The 22,087-nt window shown below is 37.4% G+C and overlaps 1 protein-coding gene across 1 annotated transcript in view; it reads left to right on the forward strand.

The window, feature by feature from the left end:
- The window catches only part of LOC122805544 (transcriptional-regulating factor 1-like), a 544,032-nt gene that overhangs the window by 222,867 nt on the left and 299,078 nt on the right, over window positions 1–22,087 (forward strand). The gene's annotated exons all lie outside the window — the stretch shown is intronic.

Here is a 22,087-nt window from a genome sequence, read left to right on the forward strand (position 1 = left end):
TAACCACTCTAATCGCTTAAAATGGTGCATATGACATTAGTAAAGCATAGTAGATCAAGATGTGATCAGAAACCTTTTTATAGATCTAGCTATAGCTATCCTTGAAGAGCTACCTTAAACTTTAAACCTTCAAAACAAACTTTTTTTAAAACAGATGTCACCAAGCCCAGTTTTCCTTTCAAGGCAACTACATTCGTTATCTCCTACATTCAGGCCTAAGTTACCTGCAGCTGCCTTCATCGAGCTATGGCTACAGGGTATGGACTGTCAGTTGATTCCATTAAATCCTTTACTTTTCTCTCTCTTTCCCTTTCTCTGCTTTTCTCTCTCTCTTTCTGTGCGCCTCAGTTTCCATCTCTGTCTCCCTCACTTTCTGTGTCTCTCTCTTTTCTCTTTGTGTTTCAGGTAACTACCATATATTCTGCTCTGAACTAGGTAAACCATGGCTAGTGCACAGCTATGAGTTCATAGCCTCCAAACAGGATAGGTTTATTCTCAGATATGTGATATGCTATACATTAACTGCTGTTACCAATAATCTAGTTCACTGCAAGTCTTCATATTACTGTCTTTGTGAACAGATTTCTAATAATAAATATATTAAAAAATCACTAGTTACTATTGTGTCTTTTATATTTTATTTTTGCATTGGTATTTTCAGTCCTTGTCCCCCTTTCTCTAGAGTTCTCTACTAATGGGTATTAAATTATCTCTTTCCTATGCTTTTTTAAGATGCACTAAAAATGGTCTTCTGAAACATCACATTTTTTTTCATTCTGCTTTGTGCCATTAACCTGCTTCTCACATGTTGCTTGTCTTCTTCATTTTCCCTGTTCAGAACTTATACTCTGCCTTTCTATGCTGTTATATAGTTTTTCCACACTATCCACTGTATCAGCCATTCTCATTGTTATATCAGAAAACTGCTTAGTAGTTGACAAATACATTACAAAATAAAATGTTAATTAAAAACAAGTCAACATATGTTTTACCAATTAAATAAGCATCCTAATGAAGCAGTATGACATTTTCTAGAAACCATTTTCAGATGACACATCTGAATATTTATGAATCAACAGGTAGCACACTCAGCTTAGGTACTAGAATATCTGACATCCATAGGTTATATTCCTTATCCAGGTAAATAGATTCATTTCAAATGGCTGATACTGCAGTGCAACATTAGGGGATACTGCATTACTGAGTGTGACATCCTTTAGGAGAGGCATTAAACAGACATCCCATCTGCTTGAGTTGGTGGTAGCTCAGGTAGATGTAAAAGATCCCATGGCACCTATTAAAAAGAGTAGGGAAACTTTAGTAATAAATAAATGCATATCATGAAAATACTAACACTATAAATATGAATATATACATAAATGAAACATGGGAAAATTTGATTTAAAAAAATTAAAACAATTGAAAAGAAAATATCAAGAAAATAAATACAAAAATATAAAGTAATTGTCGACATAAACAAGCAATCATCTGATGAATTATAACCGATCTCTAATATGTCCCTATTCTTTATTCCATAACCACTTCTTTAATTCTCCCTAAATTAATAAACAATCCCACAATTTGTTATATAACAAATTTGCTCATCCCATCTAGTTATCCAAAGGATCCATACTGTACTAATTATAATTTTATCATACCAATTTCTAACCAGAAGCTGAGCTAAGGTACATATCTAATCTATTGTCCAATAAACGTGAAATGTCCACATTGATGATTTTGTAGCTTTCCAGAACAGCCAAACATCTAGATTCTCTAATAATACTATTTACATCAGCCATTTCATCATCAGCTGAATCACAATTACTATGTATTACCTGCTCACCCATATCACTTTCCAATCCATGTGTTTCAGAAATGATCTTTTCATTTATCAGTTTAATTTCACCAAGTCTTTTGGGTTTCTAATAGCATGATAAAAATGGACCCCATTCCTAAGAAAGGCATTACAGTTCATGAAATTAGTATTGCTACGTTTGATGTTAGCCAAGAGTGCTTTTCTTAGCTTCTGCAATATCCCCAGAATTGCTCTTTCCATAATTTATGAGGGATTTACATATATTGGTATATCTAAGTACTACTATAAATTGTTTTGATTAGACCCACTGCTCCTACTGCTATTGGAACTGAGTATCTATCTTCCACATTGCTGTCATTTCTGCCTGCAAATCTTGATGTTTTATGACTTTGTGATCTCTGTACGTAAGACACTGTAATCACTGGGTGTAGTGATTTCAATGATCAATGCTACTTTTTTCTTTTTCATGGACTACGATAGCTGGTTTTCTCGTTATTTATTTTTTTTAACTATTGTTCCCATGTGAGATACACCTCATCATTTGCTGTAATGCTTTGTGGTTCTTATTTACAATACCTCCAGCTACGTTATTGTACTGTTTGCACAATCCCCAATGCAACAGTATTGACACATTATTGTGCTTTTTTAATATACAGGCCCCCTACCATGTGTGTGTCACACCCAGCAACAAGATATGCAACTGTTTCCAGTTCTTTTTTACAGAACCTATATTGGTCTGTTTCTCCCACCTTTGCAATGGATTTTGTAAACCAATGCATACATAGTCCAGTATCCTGAGCTGCCATTATTAACCTTTCATCTTTTAGTTTCAAGTAAAAAAAAGGTTTAAAGGCAGTGTGTGCTCTCCCATGTACTTTCTTCTATATTATCCTGTTGTAATTCCTTTTGTTCACTTACATAGTTTGTCTCATCAGTGTAATTACTGTGTGTTACCTGCACACTCATATGACTCTACAACCCATGTGTTTTGGGAGAAAATTATCACTCAAAGACAATGTGCCTCCCTGTATCCTTTCTACTGTTTAAAGATAACCCATGCTCAATTACAAACTATTCAGTTAGTTTAGCATATTCAAACTTAATAGATGTATGGTGATATGTAAACTCAGTTTATAGAATCTGCTATGTAAATTCAGATTATAGAATCTACACTTTGTTTTTCACTGAAGAAGGCTACATAGCGAAACCGGTATGATTTATTCAATGGTTTAACTCATATATAAGATACATAATGCAAACTCTTTGACATATATAATATGAAGAGATGGCTTTATTATAAGAACATTTTATAAGTTGAAATAACAATATTAAGCTGGTTTGCTCATATAATGACTTAAACAGAATGTCTTTCAATGGATATTTAATACTTGCAGAATCTCATTACCAGACCAAGAGAAGGGGCATTATGATCCTGTGGAAAAAATCTTTACCGGTACCAAAAATTATTGACTCATATTCAGACAAAAATGGTATGCTGAGTATGATAACATGGTCAATCACCAGCTACTTATCCATTCTAAAGCACCTGTCCTGGACATTCAATATGCAGAATGACTCTACACTAATCTGCACAGTGCTCACACCAAACTTGCTAGCTGTTATAAAGTTGCCAGATTTGCCACAGGCAAGGACCTACCATTGTATCAACCTAACTCAGGACTTGAATGGCATAGTCTTGTCCCAATAACCAACTCATGCCCAGAAGATACCTCCACTTCAAAGCAGGTTTTTTGCATTACCAATTCTCTGCACTGCCCTTTGGCTTATCTACTGCACCCAGGGTTTTTACGAAGTGCCTGGCACCAGTAATTACATTCTGCAGACAAAGAAACATTCAAATTTATCATTATCTAGACGATTGTCTCATTCAGGCAGAGGACAAGGACACTCTTCTTCAACATCTGGCATTTGTAAAAAGGCTTCTAGCATGCCTAGAGTACACCATAAATGAAAAGAAATCACAACTGGTACCCTCTCAAATAATTACATTTCTGGGTGCAAGCTTAAATACAACTGCCCAGATGGCTTACCTCACGCCAGACAAACAAATGCAATTGACAACATACTTCAAACATGGCAACAAAAACCCAGTTATCTGCAAGACGAATTCTGCAGGCTTTGGGGTTCATAGCATCCTACATTCTGTTAATTCCATATGCAAGATACAACATGGTCCCTCTCTTTCTCAAGTTTCACATCGTAAAATGGCAGCCATGGTGGTGCAGCGGGTTTAGTATGGCGCACAGCAGAGGCTGGGGTACCTTCTGTGGTGAAGTCCTTGTGTCCTCCTGTGGTTGCATGGGTTTCTCTCCTAGGCGTGAGTCTTCTGTGTTAGGTTGCTCGCTGGGCTGGCAACATGACATACAAACTCCACCTCAATCAGGACAGGTGATCTGCTGTAGCGACCCCTAACCGGGAAAAGCCGGAAGAAGAAGATGATAACTACAAGATTTTTTTTACTACTGTTTGGCATTTAATTTCCAAATATTTCTTAGTACTACTTGGTCCACTATCTAATGGTTTAAGCTAACTAAACTTCAGGGTGCTCACAGTGCTTCATTTCTAAGCTTGATTATATGACTCCATGGAACTACTTCTAAATCAGGCAGCTCACTAACATTAAGTATGTGAACTAATATTTGGCAAGGTTCCTTCTTCCATCTGCAGAATTTCAACATCCACTGCACTCTAGCACTACAGACTCACACTCACTGTCATGCCTCTTTATTCCACTCAGTGACCACCCTATGGCCCGTTGTATGTGATACTAGAAATAAGACAGGGGAAGTTCCATGATACCCTGGTCAAATTTCCCCTAATAGTATAAATACTACCTCAGGTTTCCCTTAAAAAGAGCAAAGACTGATTTTGCTGAGTTTAACCCAGGTTCTTCAGTTTATCAAAGCCACCATGTTGGTTAACCCTTAAATACTAGACAAAATCACATGATAAGTGTTCAAAATACTTAAAGGTGCAAGGTGCTTAAAATATAAAATAACTTTTTCACAGACATTCAAAATGTCATGCATACATATAGGCAGAAAACTGGTAGCACAAAAAAATAATTCACAGTGGAGCATAACTGTGGCAGTCATAAAAAATATGTTGCTTAAACATGACATTTTAAACCAGTGTGTGTGGTGGTGGGAATCATGCCCTAGTTAATACTATCCACAGATGTCCCTTATAGTTTAAGTTCTCGTGTATATTTTCCATATTCAGTTAAAATCTGTGTGTAAAACACCTATAAATGTTTATAAAATGTAATTTAATTGATGGATGTTCCATCTTATGAGTATAATATAACATAAAATAGTCCCTTCACAGGCATGCAAGAAAAGATGCACATACATAAGCAAGAACTTTTCAGTAACATACAAAAATATTTCATAATGGAACACAAATGTGGCGGATGTAAAAAGAATCGACTGACACCCATGCTTCGAAGGAAAAAAAAAAATCTGACTGGCTATATCACTGAAGTTTGATTGCTTACAGGAAAAAGAACTTGCGCAAACATTAATAGGTTAGAGGTTCTCCGGTTCAGCAAGAGGTTCTCCGGTTCAATTCTCAGCTGGGGTGCCTTCTGTGTGGAGTTTGCATGTTCTCCCTGTGTTTGTGTGGGTTTCCTCTGGGTACTCTGGTTTCCTCCCACATTCCAAAGACATGCATCTGGAGCATTTCTCCCCGGGCCTCCGCTGAAAACAGGCTCTGTGGAACCTAGTCGGACATTCCCGGTCAACAAATGTTAAATAAAAATAAAATAAATAATATATTTCAGCATGTTTTAGGCATATATACATGAACACACACACAGACACAGACACACACACACACACACACACACACACAACTAATGCACACATTGCCTCTGCAAACCTTATTGATCAGCATTTTTACACAGACTGTTTATGCACCCATTTTTTTAATCTCTCATGCTTTCCTGTGATCAATTGAAATATAGCTTATCTCACTAACAAGCCAGATCAATGACAATTTAACCCTGATAAATTCACCCTCACCCTGAAAAAAAACACTTTTGAATGCCATCAAATGTCCGTGGCACAAGGAGATAAAGGCCTGAATGTAACCAGGGCAACCCAAAATTGATTAATGACCTAGACACTGTATGAGCCAGACAGACAGTATAGGTGTCACTGCACAATGCAGGTTTTCCCATCTGCACCACATTCAACATTCAACCATTGCTTGGTGTCACTGGAAGGACTTTGGGAAGGGACAAGCTATGTATAATGCTATGTCCTAGGGGTGTATATATGTGTATATGTGTGTGGATATGTGTGTGTTTGTGTGAATACACACACACACACACACACACACACACACACACACACACACACACACACACACACACACACACACATAAATACACACATACACACATCATGCACTGGGGTCCAGCAATGCTAGAAATTACATTATTTGTGATGCTACAGGGAAGTGAAAAGGAAGTCAAAACCCTGACGAATGACAAGGTGAATGCCTTAAGGAAAAAGGGGAAGTGATGTTCAGCAGATTAGAGAGAAGGGGAAAAACATGTAAAGAGAAAAACAGATACTAACTGCATTCATGTATTTCAACTTAGCTTACACAGGTTCTGCCTCTCCTCGATTGGCCATATCTGTGATTACGTAACTTTGATCCACAAACTGTCATTTGCTTTCATACAAAGCTTGCCTTCTAGTCCTCCACCCACAAAATAAACACATTCTGAAAGTGTGCAACATGGGCTTTTGCTCTGGGCAGTATGTGTTGTTAACAATGGCAAAGGTATAAATGACTTCCTGCCTGTATTTTTTGGGCTAGAAAATATGCAAAAGATTTTTCTTTCAGAAGCGTGGCTCATCTACTCTCTCTGGAGACACCTAAGTAAATGACTAGAGGCCATCAGATGAACAATGACATAATTTGGTCTGAACAACCAGTTTAAGTGCTTATCTTATATAGTAAGAAGCCATGGACTGGCTAGCTATGGACTCTTATTAAGTGAAAGAAAGGGAAGTGAGACAGTACGCTAAGATGCAGCATGACATTTCACTTCTAGCTTGAATTTTCATTCATGTTTTATGTTTAGTTTAATTATTTTGTTAATAGTCACCCCAAAAATGTTCTGAGGGTAGGAATATTGTTTTTCTTAGTTTAAATCTCTAGTTTTCACAATTTTAAAATAAAAAATACAAGGAAAACTACTTATTTTGCTGCTCTGGCCATCAGTGGGTACCAAGATGACTCGGAATCCATGGCAAAGGAGCTAACCAGAACAAAAGAACAACATTTAAAACTATCATGTTCTTTTAAAGGACATTATAAAGTTGTTTCTTAATGAATAAAGTATGTAAACAGCTACACATAAACTTAAAATACAGAGCATTCCTGGTGGTGTACATCTATCCACTTCATTTAAATCTGTTCTCCTTAATGCCTGCAGTAAAAATACAAAAGCAAACATTAACTGGCTAACCATCTGTCTACTTAAATAATGTATTCACAACAGGCTGTCACGATTCAAAATCAGATACTTCTAAAAGGCAGTATACAGAATGCTACAATTATAGTTAAAGAAAAATATAACGTGGAATATTTTTACAACTGTTTTATAATTATGTTGTTACAAAACCTGAAAGACTTAACAGATTGGAATGTTGCCCTTCAAAACCATTACAAATTATAAATTCTTTAATATTATAATAAACAGGAAGAAATAACTGCTGAAGTATAAACAGTAGTTGGCATACTCCTGAGACATAATGGCTATACTTTTATTTTGTAAAGAAGGAAATATAATACATAGTTATATTAACAATAGTTTAAGCTATAACCTTGGTATTTCCCTAGTAGGTCACTGTATAAAATTATTCAATGAATAATACCACCCGGTCTTAGCCAATTAACTAAAGGTTAATACAGCTAACCATCTAATGTTTAACCAGCAAACCATACCTTAGATGTGCATGTATTCTATCTAGCCCTTCCTGGGTTAAACCTACCTAATGACTAATACAAATAATCCGCAGTTGACATATTAATCCACTGCATGGAAGGGTTGCAGAGTCTACCTGTAATTGTATCTGTTCAGACTCCCATGATTGGGTACCATTTACGCACCACTAATAAAATCAGCAAAGTGACTACCATCCAATATGCTATGGCAACTGCTTCCCAATCGCTGATGACAAAGTTGGAAAGTAACCAGATAAACATGCTGCGTACTCAGTAAGATGACAAAAAACGGAAACATCTCTCACTAATTAGATGTATTAGGCATTATCCATACAAAAAAACTGAATAATCTCTCACTAATTAAATGTATTAGGCATTACTCATACAAGAAACTGAATAATCTCTCACTAATTAAATGCATTTGGCATTACTCATGCAAGAAACCAAATAATCTCTCACTAATTAAATGTATTAGGCATTACTCATACAAGAAACTGAATAATCTCGCACTAATTAAATGTATTAGGCATTACCCATACAAAAAACTGAATAATCTCTCAATAATTAAATGTATTAGGCATTACCTATAGAAAAAACAAATAATCACTCACTAATTAAATGTATTAGGCATTACCCATATAAAAAAACAAATAATCTCTCACTAATTAAATGTATTAGGCATTACTCATACAAAAAAATTAATAATCTCTCACTAATTAAATGTATTAGGCATTACCCATACAAAAAACTGAATAATCTCTCGCTAATTAAATGCATTAGCCATTACCCATACAAAAAACTGAATAATCTCTCACTAATTAAATGCATTAGGCATTACCCATACAAAAAACTGAATAATCTCTCACTAATTAAATGTATTAGCCATTACCCATACAACAAAAACAAATAATCACTCACTAATTAAATGTATTAGGCATTACCTATACAAAAAAACAATCTCTCACTAATTAAATGTATTAGGCATTCCCCATACAAAAAAACGAATAATCAGTCACTAATTAAATGTATTAGGCATTAGCCTTAAAGCCATCTCTAAAAGATCAAAGAACAGGAATTTTTTTTACTTCAAACTTCTGGACATACCTCGTGTGCAACACTCAGAATGTATTTGAATTTAGCAAGTGCAAAAACAGAATGCTTCAAGCCGAAATATCACAATCGCAATGAAGGTTTTATGGGTGTAAAGAGTTTCAAATGAATATAAACAGATTTAACATGATATCTAATAGTTATTCACAATATAGACAGTGTGTGCAAAGACATTATCATTAAGTGGAATAAAAAATAACCATCCAGTAATCTGTAATGTCAACCTGCATGGGTCCCCTTCAAAACATCTAAAACCCATAACTCTAATTTCATAACATTGAGACCAGAACATCTAAAACCCAAAACATCTAAAACCCATAACATTGAATTTCATAACATCTAACAGTACAAATCACATGAAAATAACATCCCCTCCACATATAACGACATATAATGACACCAAACTACCAAACACACATTTTACTACATTTCTGCAGGGGGGCTTGATACAGTGGGGTTAGGAAATTAACTTTTACCCACTGTAGTGTGATCTTGGAGTTGGTATATTTAATTTATGGGGGTGCAGGGGGGATTGCCCCCCTGCAGAAACATAGTAAAACGTGTGTTTGGTAGTTTGGTGTTGTTATTATATGTGGACGGTTAATTTTTTTGATGATTTGTGTGATTAGATGTAGATTGATGTTATGGGTTTTAGATATTTTGGGTTTTAGATGTTCTGGTCAAAATGTTATGAAATTAGATGTTATGGGTTGTAGATGTTTTGAAGTAGACCCACCTACACAGGGGTTGATGATGAAATTTACCAATTGTCAACCTTAGTTAGGGATTTCACAACAACAGACACTGAATATGGAGGAAATACTATCATCTGGAAACCTGAACCTATATATTGATAAAACAAAGAAAAAAACAAATGTTGCTATCATGGATGGGAAGATTTTCAAGCGATTTTATGTGCTTTCCAATGGATATTCAGACATTATTGTCAGTATACACAAATACATCAGCAGTATGTAGTGTAGGAAGACTTAACCTGGTAGGGTACCTGTTATTTAATCAACCATTTTAAATGTTGAATACTGGAAGTTCGAATGGGGAAGTTCAAAAAATAGAAATGTTGAAGCCGCAGAAATTTGAATTCTTTCTTTCTTTCGGTTGGCTGTTTCACAACAGGCTTCGACATTTTCTGTACTGTTGTGCAAAAGTTACAGATTGGGTTAAGGTAAGTGTGCGAGTGTGATGAACGTTGGGGTTAGGGTGCGGGTAAGGTAAGTGTGCAAAAGTGACGGACTTCAGGGTTATGGTGCGGGTAAGGTAAGTGTGCGATAGTGACGGACTTTTGGGTTAGGGCACGGGTAAGGTAAGTGTGCGAAAGTGACGGACTTTAGGGTTAGGGCATAGGTAAGGTAAGTGTGCAATAGTAACAGACTTTAGGGTTAGGGCATGGGTAAGGTAAGTGTGTGATAGTGACAGACTTTAGGGTTAGGGTCCGGGTAAGGTAAGTGTGCGATAGTGACGGACCTTAGGGTTAGGGTTTGGGTTAAGGTTAGTGCATAAATAGTTGTGTATGTAAGGTGTAGTGTAGGTTTATTAGGTTTTTGGTGTGCCTGTGTTGTGTGTGTGTGTGTGTGTGTGTGTGTGTGTGTGTGTGTGTGTGTGTGTGTTTTTCGGGATAGCAAATTTTTTCCCCTGGGAAAAAAATTCGCTGTTCCGAGGTTTCGATGTTGTCATATTTCAAACTTCCAAGTTCGAACATATGGTGTTCAAAATTTTGGAAGTTCAATTATATGACATAGACCCACCTGGTATATTATAATATATAAGAGGAAGCATTTCTTTTATTTCATAAGTTGTTTTGTCAGAACTGCCGAATAATAAGCAAAACCAGTAAAGTTCTGTACAAATGTTTGCAGCTATGTGGTGTGAGCAAGTGTAGATTGGTGATTTACATAGGGGTCAAAGTTTAAACTTACTCATTTATTAGGCTTAATTAATGAAGTCCATTTAAACAAATGAAAACACCATGCAGAGATTATAAATAAAATAGTGTTACCATAAAGCTTTCGCCCATGTATCTGTCTCTGAACACCCAAACTCCCTTAACATATAGTAGCTGAAGAGTCAGGAGAGTGACAACGAATTGATGCATCTGACATGAGCACAAAGTATAAGTTAGGGATGTGTTTACTGAGACTCTATGAACTGTCTAGTGACCATGACTGAATGCTCGGGCAAGTACCGCGTACTTTTATTGCAACTGCTGAAAGTAAGTTCTCATCATTTGCTCTTCTTACTTGACTTCTACTGCCAGACTAACCATCACTGGCATCTTAAACTGCTATCATTTCAGATATTTGTTACATTAGCAACGATAATAATATACTGGCTGTGATGATAATGTTAGAATATAGTATTAATGAGGATCCCCATGGTGTAGAGGGTATAAGACTATATCCGCTTTTATAATGCTAACTTTATGCCCATAGTGACAGAACCACAGATTGAGGGGAAAAAAAAGAAAATCATGAATCGTGGCAGAAGATATCTAATGATTATATTGTTTTGTTGAGACCTTACCTCCAGATCTGTTAATCCTTTCTTTGTGTCCTTAGTATCCCTGGGCATACTGTGTAAGTTGTTCTTTATGAGATTTTGTCTGTCTTCATTTGCTAACATATACATTTATGCCTCATATATTCTCTTAATAACAGACACAATCCTTCTTTTAACTGTGAGATTTAATTTAGGACTTTATTAACAATGCCATTTATAGGTGACAACTCTGCCTGCAAATTTTTTAGAGCCCCAAACATGACAGGCAGACAAAATGTTCAACCACACATGTCTATGAATCATGAATGCTGAAGCAAGTTTCTCACCCTCTATCAGAGAAGCAGAGGATGAAAGCATGTTACTGCTGACATAATTTGGGTTATTTCCACCTAAAATCCCTCATATGACTTTTGTGCTGGTCCAAATTGTACATGGAAGTAGAACTCCACAGAATTTTACAGAAATGTCCAGATTTTGCCTAATAATTTTGGACTGTTCATTATAAAATGTATGGCTTTCTGGCAAATCATTGAGAATTGAAGTCACTAAATAATGACAGACATTTGACTTTCAGACTTTATGTCTGTAAGAAAAATGTATGCTAATGGAAAACTTGCTTTTCTTGCAACTTTCTAAGTTTTCAGAAATATATGGTTAATAGCTATTACACTGTAAATACCCAAAACGGTTATCCTAACAGCTTTCTAAGTTATAAGAGCAATATTTAAAATCTGCCTCAATGTATATAAAAAAACAAACTCACCTCAAGACTAGTCAAACAGGATGCCACACTTCAGCTTCTCCATGTCCAGATTTCCATAAGCAAAATCCCATATCATATACTTGCAAGCTATAGGTCACCCAGTATGACCCAACAAACCCATAACTCATAGGATTTAATGGAAGTCCTCACCCTTCAAACCAATACCATATTTATGGCAATTTCAACTACCCCCACTATAACCTGGGATATTTACATGCCCCAAAATTACAGGCACAGAGATTCCAGGACTTTGTAAACACACACATTGGACCAGATAGTTCACACGCCCACTAGAAGAGCAAACATACTCAACCTGGTACTCAAAAACATGGAAGAATATCATACCCCCCCCCCCCCTGTGTAGTAACCTTTCTGATAAGGTCAGACCACAAAGTTGCCTCCTTCATAAAAAAATAAATAAATCAGTTTTGTAACCCCAGGCTAGCCAAGCAAAATTTCGGAGCTATTCTAAGGTAAACTTCTTATTAATAAGTGATAACCTGTCAAAATTTCAAGCTTCTCCAAACCCTAAGAACACAGCTGCCGGTGCAGAAGTGTTCACTGAAACCCTGTACAATCACGTCAATAAATGCACAGAGACAGCTGTGTCTATCACATATAAGCCCTGAATTAACTCAAAAATTAACCACCCTGGTGGAATCCAAACATAAACAGATTGTACAAGTCATAGCCAAGATAAGCAAATACTACACCCAACATGATAAAACACTCTCATTCATCTAAACAAACAAGTAAGAGGGCAAGTAACGTCTCCTAAAGCAACATCCGAGGTAAAGGATAACCACAAGGCTTTCATTAGCTATGTCCAGTGCCTCAAAGGAGGCAAACAGCACTGGACATACAACTTGTAAATGCAGCCAACACTTAAATGAAGAAGAAGATGTAGCAAATCTGCTGACTGATAAATTCAGCTCCAGTTTTATCCCCCACTCTCCTCTGGCTATCCCTCAAGAAAATACCATCAACCCCCCAATTATCAATAATGAGCAAGTCCAAGATGTGCTCACTAAGGCCAAAAATACTACAACTGGCAGCAATAACATCCCAGGATGCCTCCTAAATAGCCTGAAACATGATCTACCAGGACTCCTGGAGTCACTGTTTAACCACAGCCTCCAGACAGACTTTGTGCTATGTGAATGGGGAAATGCAGAGATCATTCCTCTGCACAAGGGTGGCCATCAACCCACCCTAGGAACTACAGACCCATAAGTCTGACTAGTCTCATACACTAAGCCATGGAAAGAATTATCATGGAAATAGTTTATAAGGACATAAAAAACCTTCAAACACTGGATCCAACCCAGTTGTTATCTTCAAGAGCAGATCATGCCTACTCAGCCTGGTGGACTTCTTTGAGAAAATCACCAAGGCAATGGATGAGACCAGCATGGTAACATTCTGTCTTACATGGTCTGACTTAGTCATGTGATACAATGCGCCACTCAGGCATTGTAAACAAACTCATGGATAGAGGCATAACCCCTATGTTATCCACTGGATAGTCAGCTGGCTCTCAGACAGAACCCAGGAAGTTAAGGTAGGGGAGACCACCTCCACAAAGAGGCTGGTCACTACTGGAGTAGACATCCTTGGGTCCAACTCTGATGGAACTTTTGCATATCTGCAAAATAAATAGCATCAGAATTACTCAGTCTATGGATTTAAACTTTGCTTGAGACATAAATAAGACACATTGAAGAAACAGGTGTGTACCGCAGAGAATTACCCTTCTCTGGAACAGGCTTCCCATCCATGTGAAGCAGGACTCTCCTCCAACCCTATTCAAAAGAAACCAGGACAAGTGGATGTGAAATCATAAATACATCCCGGGTCTAAAATCTATGTCACTAATGGACTGAGGCAGCATGTAGATATAGACCTCACTTACATATACCCCTTAAAATAACCTCCTAAGGCACATAAACTTGCAAGACATAATTGGATTGCTTGGCTAAGCTTATAAAGGTCTCAGTGTCATTGGCCTATCATACACCTATGAACCTACTTTGCCCCAGTTTTGGGCCTTTGTTTCCCTCATTATTTTTGACTTTGGCCATATTTATTGTGCTAACAGGTTGAAAGGTATAGTGATCCTACTTAATGTGAATTTTGGTGCTTTTACTTCCATTCATGATTTTCTACACATCATGTTTCTGCTGCAGTCACAGTATTCATCTATCAAAGACTTTTTATACTGGTTTGTATGATCTTTCTTTTCATTTATTTTGTCCATTTTACGTAATCCATGATGAAACTGGCTGTGCCTTTTTGGTTATTGACAAGTGATCTTATGTTGCCATCTCGGGTAATATATATATATCATTAACTCCTTTGAGAATATGAGGGGTAGGCAAGGGTTTCCCTACAGCTTTCTGGGCCTCCTGCGTCTGTTTTATTAAACAGTTGCTGATATTTGTTTTTCTTTCGGCGTTTCCCGGTTAGGGGTCACCACAGCGAAACTCCAGTCTGCTAATGATTGGCAGTCGATTTTTGTGGTGCTGAAGTACCAGCCCAAAGCCCAACCTTCAACAAAGGCACGCCCATTCACGCATGTCTTTCGAATGCCACTCGACCGCGGGGAGGACATGCAGACTCCACACAGAAGGCGCTCCAGCCGAGAATCAAAAGGGAGAACCTCTTGCTGTTAGGCGACAACGCTACAGCTGCACCACCGTGGCTTATATAGAGTACTTAAATTCCTCTCTTAGCCTCATTATTCCCCTTCCCAAAAATGTAAACCAACATGCAGATGCAAACTTCCCTATCCATGACACTGCATTAAAATAGAAAAAAAGACATAAAATTAATGTTTTCTTTCTGCCTGTTAAGTGCCTCTTAGCTTTTCGTGGACAATGTCCACCATTATAACTTCATTGTACTTTCAGTTCATGTGATTACTCATTACTGACAAATATGTACATGCCTAAACATGAGACCAAGGCAAGACAGAGAAATTATTTTATATTTCACCTAAAAAACACCCACAGAATTTTATGTTCATATATATAATCAGTTTATAGTAATTCATACCAGAATTTTCCTACAGTTTTACCCTTCAAAATGTAACACACCTACTTCCTCTCAGAATGTAGAACAAAGTATCAAAATGTATAATAATTAATAAATTACTGGCTAGAGAAGCCCAAAGCACTATAACATGGTGTACACTTAAGATCACAGTCATTGTTTTTTTATTAACTAGTACATTGAGTTTTGCTTCAGAATATGAATTTGGAATAAGGTTGCTACCATTCTGAAAACCTTATAATGTCATTCTATTTGTGCTATATTATAATTGCCTATTGGCAACATTTCATTGTTATTTTAGTATAGCCTAGATATGTTGGTTGCATTGTATTACAAATATCTGGTGGCTTAATATTATAAATTAAGAGCTACATAATGCAAATAATATGAAGCAGCTGAGAAATGTAACACTGCTTAGGAGTGTTGTCTGCTGGTTCTTGTTTTCAAATTCTCTTTACTCTATTTCTGAAGAATCATTATCATTTGTCTTTATTCTTTTTGTTTTCCTCCTATAACTTCTCACATTAAAGCTTCTTATTATATCTTCTGAAAATTCTGCTCACACACACACAAAGGTATACAAAATATATTTCACATATTTCTATAGCTTTTGAAATATTTAGCAAATATTTAAGGAGGCAGTCGCATTTGTAAACTCAGCTGTTATTATGGTTTGCAAAATGCCTTTAAATGTGTGGAAAGGGTTGTCAGATGACATACAATGGACAGCGCAGTGGTGCAGCGGTAGTGTCACCTCACAGCAAAAGGTTCTCCAGTCCGATTCTCAGCTGGAGTGCATTTTGTGCGAAGTCTGCATATCCTCCCTGCATTCATGTAGGTTTGTCCCAGTTTCCTCCCACGTTACAAAGACATGTGTCTGGAGCATTTCTTCCCGGGCTTCCACTGAAAATTGGTTTCCTTCCAAGTCAGACTTTCCTACTAAACAAATGTTAAATAAATAAATAAAACATAGAAGCAGCATATTTATATAAACATTAGGATTCTAGGCATGTAGGATAAATGTGGTAAGATGTTATCAGTGTAAAGAAAAATAAATGCAAAGGCACAGAAAATAAATAATTTGAACAAAACAGCAAAAATGGCTACTTATTGATAGGTTCATAGGTTCATAGGTTCATACTAGGCTATCTGCCCTGGGGCAATTATAAAAGCTAGCCTTTTGTTTGTGTACGCCGCCCCTGATTTGATGAGTATATTGTGGTGACACGGAAGTAATCCCCGGAACAAACCTAGATAGAACTGACATTGGTTTCTATCTATTTATATCCACTTGTGCACTGATGGCTCCATTTGGTATTCTGCTGTGTAAAGTCTAGATGCCATAATGCCTTTATTTTTCTTGTCTGAACAGAAATCATCTTCTTGCCTCTGTCTGCACTGAGGTTTTGGTTTTGTATTCTTCATCAATAATATGTGGTTCTATATACTAATTGCACTTACTATTCTCTCAGGACAGCCTGAGTTCAAATTTTGTCTCAGGCACTGGACAAGTGAGTAGCTGGTGAGTGGGGGGAGTGTGGCAGATACCAGCTTGCCCATCCTGTGAGGAAGGGAATTTGGAATTACAGACTATCCATTACCACCAAGAAGTAAAGGCTTAACTGGCAGCCGGTGAAGTTGGACATGGGATGTCGGTTTGTTCCTACAAAGCTGGTGATGATAGCATTCAATGCAGGTATATTGAATCAGGTATGCATGAGGGGTGGGCACTGCTGGCTCCATCACTTCAGCCAACATGGAGTGGGATTAGGCCCTTTAGTTGAACAGCCCTCATAGATGGGTTATAATCTCTGCAGTCAGCTCTCTCCCTGTAGGAAATGAACAGTGAGGGTAGGTAATAACAACCCTTCATTGCTGCAGGATGATACACAATCCCATGATACCCTTATGACCCTCATATTCTTCAACTCTAGTTGAGAAAATCTGAGGTTGATTAATAGGGGAAGGCATACCCAACAAAGGATGGGAACACTGATATATGCCGCTGGTCAGAGCTGTGTGGGAGGGGCAAAAAGAAAATTACACTAGGCAGTCAAAGACAAAAAGAACCTAAGATAACTTTAACTTCTTTTCATTACCACAGTCAAGAGCATCTCATCGAAAAGAAGTGAATCTTGGTAAACTGAGATGTGTATATGACCTGTCATAGAAGTCTAATATAATGTTATAAAGCCATTGAGGTGTTAAGTGTCCAAAAATAATTTAAAATATTTATTTCATTAATTAATTTTGAGGGGTGCTTGTTGAACATTTGTGAACCATAACTGCAATCCTTAGAACTGAAAACCTATAATTGTGATTTGGGGAATCTATAGTAACTTTGAGATTGTGGATTCTTGGGGTATCCCCTTACTGTTATATACAGCAACGTCAGAATTAGTATATATAAATAGCAGGGGTATGGTTGTTTTAATACAAAAAAAAATCATCCTTTACTATTATGTGTTTAGGTCCTCACATTACTGTGTCTCTAGGGAGCTGGATTCAAGAGTGGGAATACTTGCTGCATATAAAATGTACTCATACCACACTAGTTTCTGACTGATTATTAGTACTACATATAAAGTCAATATCAGAAAGTGGCATATAAGTCAGTGTGGCAGGCCAGAGCTCAGTTCAATTACAGTACCAGTTTTCTGCATCATTAAATGGCTCCCATATACCTTTCATCAACATTAGGATTAGGCATGGTTTCTTCCCCAAAACAGACACAAAACAGCAACATCCGGCTGTTAAAGTACAACTAATCATCATTGCAATACAAATAAACAAATAAATAAAAAGGAAAATGGATATACAGTACATCCTGCAAAGAAACGGTTTTTCATCTGAATCCAGATAATTCTAATTATTGTAAATATCACACCTGTTAACAAAATTAAGATATTTGGGTGGCACTCAAGTCAAACTTCACATTGCACATTGTCAAACACAATTTATTTATGACAGGATAGAAGTTATTTAAATACAGTACAATTTGAAATGTTCTGTTGTAGGAAGGATATGTTTCTTGAAATTAAAATCATATTCTTTTGGGGGCATTTTTTTTATTAAACCATACTGATTCCAACATTTTTTGTTTGCCTAAAAGATTTAAACAAATTTTGAGAAAATATATTTGGAGAGGGGGGTCTACTAGGATTCCTCGGGATATTTTAATTTCTCAAAAGTTAATGATCCTGTTACTTATATGTTTGCTTAATGTTGGATTAATATTTACAATTGGCAGTTAAAAAAGAATAATGATATTTATTGGCCTATTAGCATAATTTGACAATTAAAACTAATATTAATATTGAATGGAATACATTTTAATTACTCTAAAGATATCCCCTTTTTATCATTTCAAAAACTTATTAGGTATAATTCAAAATCATTAACAGTTATTTTTTTTCCCATGGATGCCTATTCCAAAACAAGCCTACATGTTCTCAAATTACAGAAAGATAGTAAAATGTCATACATCCCCTCTAAAAATCTGCCTTGATCATGATAATAAAATTTAAGTAAGTTTACTAAAAACAAAAAAAAAAATTATCACACATCTAATATAATTTTTTTCATACTGGAAAAAATATTGTTTACATTTGGTAAAAAGGCCTTATATCTCATAATAAAAGAAACCTGGCAAAATTAATGAAAATTACCAGAGTTATAAATTATGATTACATTGCAAAAATCATATATAATTGGAATTATGAGACTGAACATGATATAAGAATCAAGGAATTTTATACATTATGGAACAAATATCAGATTTTTAAAATTTTTTTTTAGAAATTGGACCATCCAGCAAGTAATGCATTATTGTATGTACTGGACCCTGAATAAACCGAAGTGGATTTATAATAAATCTTGTTGGCATGGATGTGGGGAATTGGGAGCTGGTTCCATACATGGTGGCCATGTCCAAGAATAGTGTCATGGTGGAAAAAAAGCAATACACTTTATTCATTTGATATGACAGAATGTTGCTTCAACAGTATTTTCACATGAACGATTATTTTTATGTACCAATTTATATCTACCAGAATACAAAGCAAACTTAGTTGTATTAGCATCTATGATGACGAAGATGACTAAATGTATTATTTTAAAATATTGCAACTAATAATTCTCAATCAATATTTTCCAACTGAAAAATGGTGGCCAATGTTCATACAAACTATTGCGATAGAAATAATAATTTCTCTAGATATTTTTCCCTCTTTCATGGAAATGGGTGGGGATTGATGCAGGACAAGATTTCAACTAAATATATAAATGATGAATGGATTCTATGTATAAACTAAAGAAACACAGCATGATGCAACTAACAATGGGCAAAACTGCTATTCAAATTATAGCTTACTACAGATCACCCACCATGTCCCAGGACCCCCATTCTGCATTCCTGGAAACACTGGAAACATAAAGGTCCTACCAAACACCCTGATACTGAGTGATTTCAATTACCCAATAATTAACTGGGAGAACTACTCAAGTATGAACTCCCTTGCCCAACATTTCCTAGAATTTATAAACTCAAACACCCTGGATCAACTGGTCAACACCCCCACCAGAGGTGACAACATATTGGACCTGGTCATCACCAACATGGGCGACCGGTGTTCCACACCAGAGGTCAACCCCTCGCTGGTTAGATCTGACCATAAACTAATCACTCTGGATATCCACATTCTGCCACCCCCTCCCCCCGGTCAAAAAAACTACCATGAAAAACTTTTCAAAAGCAAACTTCACGTTACTTAAGACCGAGGTGGGAAGTTTCAAAGCCCCTATGCTAAAGGATAACGCTGTCCAAGCTGCAAAATCATTTACTAATGCACTCTACGGGCACCTACAAGAATGCATGGATAGTGCTATCCCAAACAAAACCAAGACTCGCTCCTCCAAGAAAAGGAATCCAGTCTGGTGGACCCTTGCCATAAACAAGCTGTACAATAGAAGGAGGAAACTAGTACAGAAAAGAGTAAAATCCCAAGAAGGGAAGACATCCCTGATCAGTATCAGCAAGAAACTATGTTCCCTCATAAAATCATCCAAGGCTAGCTTCGAAAGAAAAATTGCCATGGACTCCAAAGATAACCACAAGGCATTCTTTAGCTATGGCAAGAATCTAAGTGGCAATTCTCAGATCTGCTTGGAGTCAGTGCAGAATAGCACAAAATACACTGAACTGACCGTTATAGTCAACATCCTGCCAGACAGGTTCAGTGCAAACTTCACCTCCCCTCTCACCCCCAAAAGGGCCCACAACTATACCAGAAGAATCTAGTGCCCCTGAAATCACAGACACTCAGGTTAAAACAGCCCTCTCCAAAGCCAAAAGCACAGCATCAGTGGTACCGGATGGTGTCCCAGGCTGCATCCTACATGAGCTCAAAGATGAACTAACCCCTCACCTAAACACACTGTTTAAATTCAGCCTCTCCACAGGCTATGTGCCCACAGAGTGGTGCTCAGCAACAGTTATTCCGCTCCACAAAGGTGGAGCCACAACGGACCCCGGGAACTATCACCCTATAAGCCTGACTAGCTTGGTCTGCAAAGCTATGGAAAGCGTCATCATGGATCGCATTAACAGAGACATTGGAAACCTCCAAACACTGGACCCGACCCAGTTTGGCTTTGTTAAGGGGAGATCATGCCTCTTAAACCTGGTGGACTTCTTTGAGAAAGTTACCAAGGCTATAGACAAGGGAAAGATGGTCCACACAGCCTATCTAGACCTCACAAAGACTTTTCACACCATTATAGACAAGCTCACCAGCCTGAACATAAACCCTTACATCACAAGATGGGTTGCCAACTGGCTCACTGACAGAACCCACATGGTAAGAGTTGCAGGAGCTAGGTCTGAATCTAAACCAGTTACAAGTGGTGTTCCCCAGGGCTCAGTCCTAGGACCCCTCCTGTTTGGCATATACTTCTCAGAGGTACAGGCAAACACAGGAGGACTATGGATGACCAAGTTTGCAGACAACTGACTCACCGGCTGACACAGATATCCTCCAAAAGGGTCCCACTGTGACAGATACCTGGTGTCAAAACCATGGACTCAAGCTAAATGCCAAAAAGTGCATAGTCATCCCCTTTGGAAAAAACAAAGTACCCACAAACTACCACATAGGTGGTAGCCCCCTAAATACAGAAGACGTAATAAGGGATCTGGGGACCCAAGAAGATAGTAACCTCTCCTTTGATAATCACATTGCCACAGTGGTTAGAAAATCCTTCTATGTGGCCCACCTAATCACAAAAGGGTTTGCATCCAGATCAAAAGAGGTCATTGGGCCCCTCTACGCATCACTCATCAGACCCATCATAGAGTACAATGCCCCATTTGGGATGTACCTTACAAAATACCTGCAACAACTGGAAAGACCACAGAAGTTCCTCACCAAGAGGATCACTGGCCTCAAGCAGATGCCCTATGCAGCTTGACTGAAGAAACTCTAACTGTACTCGGTTGCATACCGCCTACTCAGAGGTGATCTCTGCCTGACATACAAGGCCATGTCCAACCCAGAATTGATGGACATGCTCCACCTAAAGAAAACCATATCCCCTCAAGCTACACACTCCAGGGATCTAAACCTCACCACAACAATAATTAGGACTTGCTGAAGGGATAGATTCCTGTCCCAAAGACTTCCCATGCTCTGGAACAAGATTCCAATCTACGTTAGGCAAAGCTCCTCGCTAACCCTCTTCAAGAGAAACCTTGACGAGTGGATGGGAAACAGAAAGTTTACCCCAGGGATCACTTCAATGGGTCTGCTGGACAGAGGCACAGGGAACTAATCTAAGGGGGCGGCGAAAGCCAA

The sequence above is a fragment of the Protopterus annectens genome, chromosome 6.part1 (assembly GCF_019279795.1).
Source record: "Protopterus annectens isolate FY-2018-M chromosome 6.part1, PAN1.0, whole genome shotgun sequence".
Lineage (NCBI taxonomy): Eukaryota > Metazoa > Chordata > Ceratodontiformes > Protopteridae > Protopterus > Protopterus annectens.